The sequence below is a fragment of the Mus musculus genome, chromosome 12, assembly GCF_000001635.26.
Source record: "Mus musculus strain C57BL/6J chromosome 12, GRCm38.p6 C57BL/6J".
Lineage (NCBI taxonomy): Eukaryota > Metazoa > Chordata > Mammalia > Rodentia > Muridae > Mus > Mus musculus.
The window spans coordinates 70,746,720-70,756,524 of record NC_000078.6 but is presented as its reverse complement, the minus strand read 5'-3'; the positions used below and the strand labels follow the sequence as shown (position 1 = coordinate 70,756,524).

Below are 9,805 nucleotides of genomic sequence, written 5' to 3'. Positions count from 1 at the left end.
CTGATGCCCGAACATCTTTCAGCTAGGCTCAGCGGTCATCAGATTCAAATTCTAGACCCTTGCCCACCCATCAGAAATGGCCACACTGAAATGTTGTTAGGGCTGGGTATGAATGGTGGGACCAGAGCTATCGAGGGGGTGTTTCCTCTGCTCTGAGGACACAGATGCAGAGGCACACCAAGTAAACTAAAACAGATACAATGAAAGAAAACAAGATGATGTCCAGGTGGGACAGCAGCTTCAACCCACTATCTTGTAATCCTCTTTCCTTCTGCCTCCTCTTTGGATGGTAAATGTGTCTTCTACAAAGCTCTTCCATTGCTCATGGAGCACTTATTTCTCTCTGAATTCATGTTCTTTACAGTGTTATTAATAATCCAATGCAAATCGTCTCCAGACTCAGGATTGTTTTGAGAAATAAGCGTAATTATATATGCAAAGAGTCTTGGATCTGGCACCTACACCGTAGCCTTAATGTTGTTAAAAATGATAATGACCCTGCCATCCATCTCTTAAGCTCAGATAGATTCTAGATCTCTCAGCGTCCCGGAATCTCTTTCCCACTGTCGACTCAGTAAAAAACAATTACAACAATAATAATGGCTACTCCTCATTGGGTGATTAGTCACTGGACAGGAGCAATTTGTGAGCTCCAAGTACTAACTCAGTTCCTCTGATGAAAACCTGAGAGGCAGGACCTGTGAGTTTTGTCCTGGATGTGGAAACCGAGACCTCAAATCATCAAGTAACTAAACAAGATAGGTAGTTAGGAAACCATGGGCTCAAACTTGGACCAAGTGGGCTAGTCCCACAGCCCACAAACTGAGCCATGTCCCCAGACTCAAGCTAACCAACTTCTGTTTGTCTCTAGCCTCCCAGCTTCTAGAAACCTCCACCTCAGCTTTCCATACAGAGTACATTGCTCCATCTCTACACTCCCAGAGGACTTCAAGACAGCAATTAGCTTGTCTAGCAATCATCACATTAACATTTTTTATGTGTGTGTTTACCAGTATGTGAGTTTCTTAAGGAAGAATTTTTTGCTTACTCAAGGACTTGGGACTTTTCTGATAGGCATCAATACCACTGAGCCTCAGTTGAACTTGCCCTAACCTAGGTGAGTTCGATGGTTATGGTCAGTCACAATAACTGCTGGTGGACAAGACAACCACTTGAAGAGAAAACATGGCTGAGGGGAAATTTCAAAGGGCAAGAACTGTGGTGAAGGTGTTAACCAGGGCTTTTTGTGCCATGGGGATAGGGATGGAGCTTTCTGTTTTCTACAGTTGGATTGGTTTTAATCTCTGCTATCCAAGATGTTTCTTCTAAACAGTGCCTGTAGCCCTGTTGGCTGCAATGTCTATTTTCCTTTGTGCCTTCGGGGAGGGATCAGTTCCTGGTACCTGTCTGCACCTCCTGCATGCCACAGGAGATAGAAAGGCTCTGGCAGAACCTGTGCTTAGCATCAGCTAGGAGTGTTTCTTCAGGGACTACACAAGCTGAATGAGCATGGAGGAGCCTCAGCCCTGCCTTGCTGTGAGCCAAGGTTCCGTGTTGTACATGGGACTGCCCTTTGTCTGGGATAATGTCGTACAACCTACAGGCCCTTCTCTCCATCACTGTTTCTGCTTCCTCTAACATCTCACAGCACTGGGTATGAGAGCCTCCAGGTTGGTCTGGTGCTGCTTATATTTAAAGGCTAAATTCTGTACCCCAACATCTGGTTGCTCCAAGACAAATGAGTAGATTCTCACCATATACCAGCTGTTGTTGGGTAAACCTTGCCCCCAATTTAAAACTATTGGCTGAATAAAACTGGTGATAGTCAATTACTGGGGGGAATAGAGAGAGGTGGAGTTTGAGTTATCAGGCTGGAGGTGGGGAGGGTGGCCATGTTAAGGGTCTTGAGGAGAAGGAGAGAAGATGAGAAACAAGAGAGGAAGAGGAAGCTGACATGGAGCCGGTGGATCATGAGCGTGTGGCCATGAGGCCCGATCTGATGGAATAGAAAAGGCTCAGGAAGAACATGCCAAAAGACATCTTGGATTTTGACAGGGAAGTAGACAAAACAGCATAGAAGGTTGATACCTGCCCGGCTCTAGTGCTTTACGGCTTATTATTATTATAAAGACTCTGTGTGTGTGTATGTGTGTGTGTGTCTAATGATCTAAGGTGGAGTAGAGACCCCGAATAATATCTACTACAATATTCTAATATCCCACTGGAGTGGGAGTGAGAGCTTCTGGAGAGGAAAGAACTTCCCTGGTCAGAGAAAGATGAAGTGGGGACATGGTCCTGCCTTCTGAACATTTGCACGGCATACCACCCAAGATGGCCTGATTTGCCATTGGGACAATCTCATCCCCAGAGCCTAGGTACCTGATCTTTCAGGGCCTTGGAAGGCAGGGAGGGCTCAGCAGATGGTGGGAACAGAGTCACTGAAGGACAAAAGGGACAAACAAGAGATAAAGGTCATGAGGTGTTCACTCATGGGGACCTAAATGGGAGTTCTATCGCCAAAGGAAGGTCTTATATGTATTCTATGATACACTTCTTTTAAATGATTTATTTATTCTTACTTTGTGTGCATTGGTGTTTTGCTTGCACGTTTCTCTCTGTATGAAGGTATTGGATCCCCTGGAGTTGGAGTTATAAACCATTTTGAACTGCCATATGGGTGCTGGGAATTGAACCTGGGTTCTTTGGAAGAACAGACAGTATTCATAGTCATTAAGCTATCTCTCTAGCCCTAGAATTTAAAAAAAACATTATTATTTTTTAAAGCATTCTGACTTAAGAGAAAGGACAGGGCTTGCTTGAAATAAGCCTGAGGAGTTTTCAGTCAGCATGCAGTTCCACAGCCAACCACATTACACTCAATGTCTCCTGGAAGCTTCTCCAGACTTCTCTACTGTCTCCTGCTCTCTTAGGGCAGTGTTTCTTACCCTGTGGGTCTTGATACCTTTATGGGTTAAAGGACTCTTTCACAGGGGTCGCCAAAGGCCCTGGGAAAACGCAGAGATTTACATTACGATTCATAACAGTAGCAAAGTTACAGTTATGAAGTAGCAACAAAACCAATTTTATGGTTGGGGGGAGGGGTCACCACAGCATGAGGGACTGTATTAAAGGGTCGCAGCACTAGGAAGGTTGAGAACCACTATCCTAGGGCATCTGAGAGATACAAGCATGAGATCCCAGCCCAGGTCCTTCCCTTCCCATTCATACAAGGCTGCCTGTCTGGGCTACAGCATTTGGAGCAACTCAGAAGCAGGGGAGTGATGATTCTAGAACCTTCTTTGATGATCTCATGTCTTGTTTTGTGTTTCCAGGTGCCTAGTGCCTTCACTTCTGCGTTCCTCATTCCCAGATCCTCTTTCTGTGTGCTGGTTGACTGGGTAGGGAGGTCCTGATCTCTGCTCTGGTTTTTAAACTGTTGTGACTCCCTCTATCTCAGCCCAGCCTCCCCAGCAACCCCCTCCTCCCCGCAGACTACAGGCCCAGGATGGACTGTCTCACTCTGGCTCAGGACCACAATCAGTGGCTGCCAGAAGCCGGTGCTGACACGGGTCTTTGCTCTATGTTGGTCTCCTTAGAGAATGTGCCCCAATACCCAGACTGTCTAAATCAAGGTGGCTTTTGCTGCCCTTGGAAACATTTACTGACTGGTTTGTGAAGATGCAGGACAGGGCATGTGCAGGAGGAGTCCATGCTGGTTGTAGGGAGGGAGAGGAGTGGGGGATGGGCAGGGGAGACCAGCGTTCTAGGCATCTGGAAATGAAAAATGAGGCAAAGACGGAGCTGATTCTAAAGTACCGCTGAAGCGCTGCAGTTTGGGCAGCTGAATCCCATTAAGAAATCATGAGGCTGCTTTGTGTTCCTGCCGATGTGATGGAGAGGAAAAAATAATCTCAGAGGGCTTCGCAAAGAAAACATTTTCTGAGCAGAAGGCTTAAAGTTCCTCAAAACTCAGAGTGGAAACAGCTTGCTACGCACCCAGCAAGCCCAGGAAGGAATCTAGCCTGTTCTTAAAGGGCCTAGCCCCAGGAGGCTCGCAGAAGGAAATTCCAGGGCCTGGGCAGAGCACCTGCAGGGGAAGCTGGAGTCAGGTGGGCCCCTCCGGAAGGCAGCCCAAGAAGGCCAGGATGCCCGAGCAGACAAAGCCACCTTTATATTCACAGCCCTCTTTCACAAAGACATTGCATACGGACAGATAAGGTAGAGGTTGCCTTTTTCCTTACTCCTGCCCTTAGGCTGTGTCTAGACTTAGTTAACCAAGTTAAGCCATATTCTAAAATGATGTCACACAGGCAATTGAATCTTTAAAGAAATTCAAACATAAGCCACCCCAAGGACTAAAACCGAAGCAGTATATCTATTCTTGGCAGCCTTTGTGATTGACCGGTGGAATGGTGGAACCTTGTTTCTATGGCCAGGAGAGATTGTTTTTTGTTGTTGTTGTTGTTTTTTGTTTTTTTGTTTTTTAGGCCGTGTACTGTGATTTTTTTTTTTAAAGGTCAAATTGGTCTGCCATAAAATAAAAGCAGCATGCTTGCGTTGTATTTTAAAAGTATAAAATGCACATGCATCTAAAAATTATGGTCTTTAAACCAAGGGTGTTTTAAAGGGTCTGGAGATTTATTATCTAATTTTGAATGTACCCAGAGTACAACTGAAGAAGGAACCAAACTGTACGGTGTGTGTGTTGGGGAGGGAGCATCCACTTGTGCTATTTAGAGCAGATGTGAAGGCTGATGGAGAGAACTCACTCAGATGGTGTGTTCTTGAACTTTCAGCAAAGGTAGCTTTTTAAAAACTTTAATTAATTAATTGGGTTTTTTGTTTGTTTGTGTGTGTGTGTTGTTGCTGTTGTTTTTGAGATTGGGTTTCTCTGTGTAGGCCTAGGTATCCTGGAACTGGCTTTGTAGATCAGACTGGCCTAGAACTCACAGACTTGCCTATCTCTTAAAGGCACATGCTAGCACTTTCCAGCAGGGTTGATTGCTTGCTCTCTCTCTCTCCCTCCCTTCTTCCTTCCTTCCCTCCCTCCCTCCCTTCCTTTCTTTTTTTAAAGCAAAGGCTTATCAAATTGTGAGCTCTCTGACTCCAGAGTGCTGGGACTACAGGCTAATAGGCATGAGCCCACTATACCTGGCACAAAGGGCCTGTTCAAGAGTGTGGCTCTTCATGAAGAAACCAGTAATTCACACAGGGGTGGCTAATGATTCAACCTGTCACCTGTTAGCTGGAAGACATGCTTTAATGTCCAACATTTTAAAAAGTAGGTTGAACATGACAACGGCTTGATGAGAGACAACCCGGCCTGTGTTCTGATACATACACGCTGGCTCTGGTGTTTAAGAGTAGTCTGGTCTTGGCAGGTGTCCATCTGCCTCCTCCTTGCCTCCTTTGAGGTAAAGGTACTTGGTATTTGGCACTTAATAACGTGTGCCTGGTGCTACAGACATTGGAATTGTCTTCATTATTATGACTTGAGCACAAAAGGCCAGCATGAGGCTGGTCTGCTCCGTCTAGCACCTCCTTGGGGATTCAGTCCCTGGCAGAATTGTACAGCCAGTTCCTCGCACAATTCTCCCATTCCATTCACTGGCTTCCCATCAGGCTTTGCTGCTATTTACTTTCTTGGAAGCTACTAGAGAAGGGGAGTGAGTTGCTGAGGGATGACTGCATCCCTGGACTGTCTAATTTACCATAGCATATTTCCTCTGTCCTCTGTCACCTTCTCTCAGTCTCCTTTGTCTGACTGGCAAGAGTGGTAGAGGTTCAGCAGGATGCTGGCCTTATAGCCCAGGGGCCTCCTCAGAATACTGGTACTCACCGGACCCTCTTCTGGAACACCTCTCTCCTTCAGTGCGTGGCTGGTTATAGCACAATAAGGATGTCTTCTAAAGACTCCAACACATTAAGCACCTGGGGTTTAAATGACTCACAATCCTTGTCTCCTGTGTCTGTCTGGGCTGGAGCCCTAGCCACAGCAGAGCTACACCAGAAAGGACAAGGGAACTGATCTCATCCACAATAAGACGTCTATACCATTCCCTTCTCTTAGATGCTTTTGCGATATGTGTGGGTGGGTAGGTGGATTGACCATAAAAGAATCATATAACTGAAGAATATGAACAAAATTACTCTTCTCTCTCTCTCCAAGAATTGTCTGTGAAATTGCAGACAGGTCTGTGAGCTGTTCCATTAAAATAGAACAAAAGGACCAGCTTTAAGCATTAAGCTCCATTGATGGGAAGTAGAAGCTCTTTAAAACTGTTCCTTTACAGGCCTTGGCATCCTGGGTTAGTACATTTTCTTTTCAACCACTGTAGGCATTTGTTTTTAATAAGTCTTTATAAAATAAATGTTTCAACAGGGCACTTCAGAACTGCATTTCTGACCAGCAAAATAAATACCGGCTCCAGATGTTTCTCATTTTTATATGTCACTAATTCAGACTCTGAAAACTCTTGTTATGGGGCATCTATTTAATCTTAATGTTTTGCCTACCTCTCTTCATAATCTCCCTTTCCATCTCTGCATGGCCCCTCTCACCAAAGCCACCTCAGGGATAATCTATTTAGGATGAAAACATGCCTTCAGAGCATAAGCTAGGAAACTAGGGAGACCGCATCCTCCAAGGTCCTCTTCCGGTCCTTTGATCTTCTGATGCCTGCATTAGTCAGCCAGATGGCCTTTTGGATTTTGCTCCAAGGCTAGTTGACATTAGAGAAGCTAAAGTTGCTACTTCATGCCCTCCTAGTATTAAGATGATCTTTGCATAATGACCATGCTGTAAGAAGGGCCAGGAGAGACCAAGAATCTAGAGTAGCTGGGAACTAGGGAGTAGCAACCAGACAATGAAGCAGCAGTGATAAGGGAGATGGGCATAGGTGAATTATCCAAGGGAGCCATTTAACCCTTTCTTTATGGGCTTCCCACAAAATCTTTGTTAAATTTTATGGTGCATAATTCTAATACTGAAATGACCTCAAATCACTCTTTTTGGTTTAGATCAGAAACATTCCCTCTAGCCGTGTGTGTGTGTGTGTGTGTGTGTGTGTGTGTGTGTGTGTGTGTGTGTGAACACTTGGGCCCTAGCTGGGAGTACTGTATTGAGAGGTCCTGTCAGAGATGGGTCACTGCAAGTTGATTTTGAGTGTATAGCCTGGCCCAAATTTTAGTACATTCTTTCTGTGGCCCACCAAGTTGTAAACAGATGCACAATAAGCTCTCTCTGCTGTAATTGAGCCATGCCAGTCACTACAGATTTTCTGCCATAATCTACTCTACCCTGGGAAAGTCTGGGCCTAAGTGATCCTTGCTTGCTTAAGTTATTTCTGTCCAGTTTCATTGTAACCATGAGAAAAGTAACCAATGCAGCTGTGGCTAGTGTTCACTAAGGCCATTACTATTTTAAGTGCCCCTTGTAACCCTGACATTTCTCAAGACAGTCCTAGAATGTGGGTCCTGTTCTTGCCATTTTGTAATGGGGAAACTGAGTCTTAGAGAATCTAATGATGGCTTGTGCAGGAAATATTCATAATAAGAAGATATGTGGTTTGTGTGCATGTATATGTGTGTGATATATATGTGTATATGCCCACGTATCCATGTGTGCACAGGTATACTCACCCATGCATGCTTATGTAGAGGCCAGAGATCAATGTTGGGTGTCTTTCTTTATCAGTCTTATTTTTTGAGATAGGTGTTGGGAGCCGCGCCCACATTCGCCGTTACAAGATGGCGCTGACAGCTGTGTTCTAAGTGGTAAACAAATAATCTGCGCATATGCCGAGGGTGGTTCTCCACTCCATGTGCTCTGCCTTCCCCATGACGTCAACTCGGCCGATGGGCTGCAGCCAATCAGGGAGTGACACGTCCTAGGCGAAATATAACTCTCCTAAAAAAGGGACGGGGTTTCGTTTTCTCTCGCTCTTGCTTCTTGCACTCTGGCTCCTGAAGATGTAAGCAATAAAGCTTTGCCGCAGAAGATTCTGGTTTGTTGCGTCTTTCCTGGCCGGTCGTGAGAACGCGTCTAATAACAGATAGGGTTGGTCTCTCATTGAATGTGGTATCTGCCAGTCTCCAGCACTGGTGTTACAGGGATGTGCTGAAGGTGCCCAGCGTTTGTATGGGTGCTAAGTATCTGAACTCAAATCCTTATGCTATTACAATAAGCATGGTAATCTCTGATGTAGCTCTCAGCCCCTCATTCCAATATTAGTGAAGGAGACATCACCTCAAGTAAAGGCCCCTGTTCAGCTCTTAGCCATCATTTTAGAGAGATGGCATTGTCGTGTGTGTGTGTGTGTGTGTGTGTGTGTGTGTGTGTGTGTGACTACTTTCCTTCTCAAAATAAATAATGAATTTAAATCAAACATTAGTTGACTTATGATACAAGTGTGTATATATACATAATCTTAAGAAGAACAGATACTTTGCAGCCATCCTCAGGGATGCACTATGTATGGTGGTGGGTTTGCTGCTGGCAGCTGTCTACTCTACCCTGGCTGCTAGAGTTGGCAGTTTTGTCTATTTTAGAAGACTCCAATATGCTCTGAGTATCATGAGACAGCAAGATCATATCTGAACAACACAATCTTTGGCAAATGACTTCAGAATAATCCAGCAGTTTTTACACACACACACACACACACACACACACACAGTTCTTTATTGACCTATGATATCAGGTTTAGAAGTTTGGTACCAGTTGTAGGTCTGCCATCTGTGACTACTTTTCTTCTCAAAACAAATAATGTCAGCTTCAGTGAAATCCTAGTTTTGGTAGAGTTTCAGGTAACACTTAAGTTTCATAAAGGCCGAGTGTTGGGAACGAATATGATTTGATGATGCAAACTTTGACTTGGAGGGAGAAAAGGCAATGGAGAGAAGAAATTCGAGAGAGGCATCTGGACCAGTACATCCCATCAGCCGGAGGGGAGAGACTCCGTTCCTGTGCTTCATGACGCCAATGTAAAATCAGCTCTGAAAGCTAGATATGCATCAAAATTACCTCAAAAATTTGCTAACACAATGGAGAGCCTAAGATGCTTTCCTCTCACAAGCTCTCAGGGAGTGCTTAGCATGCTGGATTCGGACCCACCTTCCTTCCTTCCTTCCTTCCTTCCTTCCTTCCTTCCTTCCTTCCTTCCTTCCTTCCGTCCCTCCTCCCTCCCTCCCTCCCTCCCTCCCTCCCTCCCTCCCTCCCTTCCCCCTACCTCTGTGTAGAGGTTGGGGGTTGGTATCTGGCATCTTCCTTGATTGCTCATCACCTTTTTTTTGGGGGGGGGATAAGGGGAGACTTCATTGAACCTGGCTTGGCCAATGAGCTCCAGGGATCTGGCTGTCCCCACTCCACTCAGTACTGGGGATGGAGAAGCATGATGTCATGCCAGGATTGTACATGGCCACTGGGGATCTGAACTCAAGTCCTCATGCCTGTGTGGCAAGTATTTCAGCAACTGACCCATGTCCCCGGTACCTAGGACCCATATTTCTAGAAAAAAAATGAACCGTGAATTGTATGTGGTTGGAAGTCTGGCTTGACTTTTTCAGTTTGTGTTCTAGATTTCTCTCTCCATAGCTGATACCACCTTTGGACTTTAGAAACTTGTTATTTTTTAAAATTAAATTTATAGTTTCACATTTAATATATCTTACCTGACAAAAATTGGTAAGTTTCCAGCTGGAAGAATGTTCATGGGAAAATAAATGGATGAAAAGCTGTTGAGAGAAAGATAGAGATAATTAAGAGAAGATAATCAATTTCATTGTCATTACAGTTGGTAGTAAC

At 44.9% G+C, this 9,805-nt stretch overlaps 1 long non-coding RNA gene across 1 annotated transcript; it reads right to left on the bottom strand.

Annotated features, from left to right (window-relative positions):
* Window positions 1–8,667: 8,667 nt before the first annotated feature.
* Gm51973 lies at window positions 8,668–9,737 on the bottom strand. The gene is made up of 2 exons (XR_003950188.1): window positions 9,673–9,737; window positions 8,668–9,004 (listed from the first exon to the last, which is right to left on the bottom strand). It is a non-coding gene; the product is annotated as a predicted gene, 51973 (long non-coding RNA).
* Window positions 9,738–9,805: the final 68 nt, after the last annotated feature.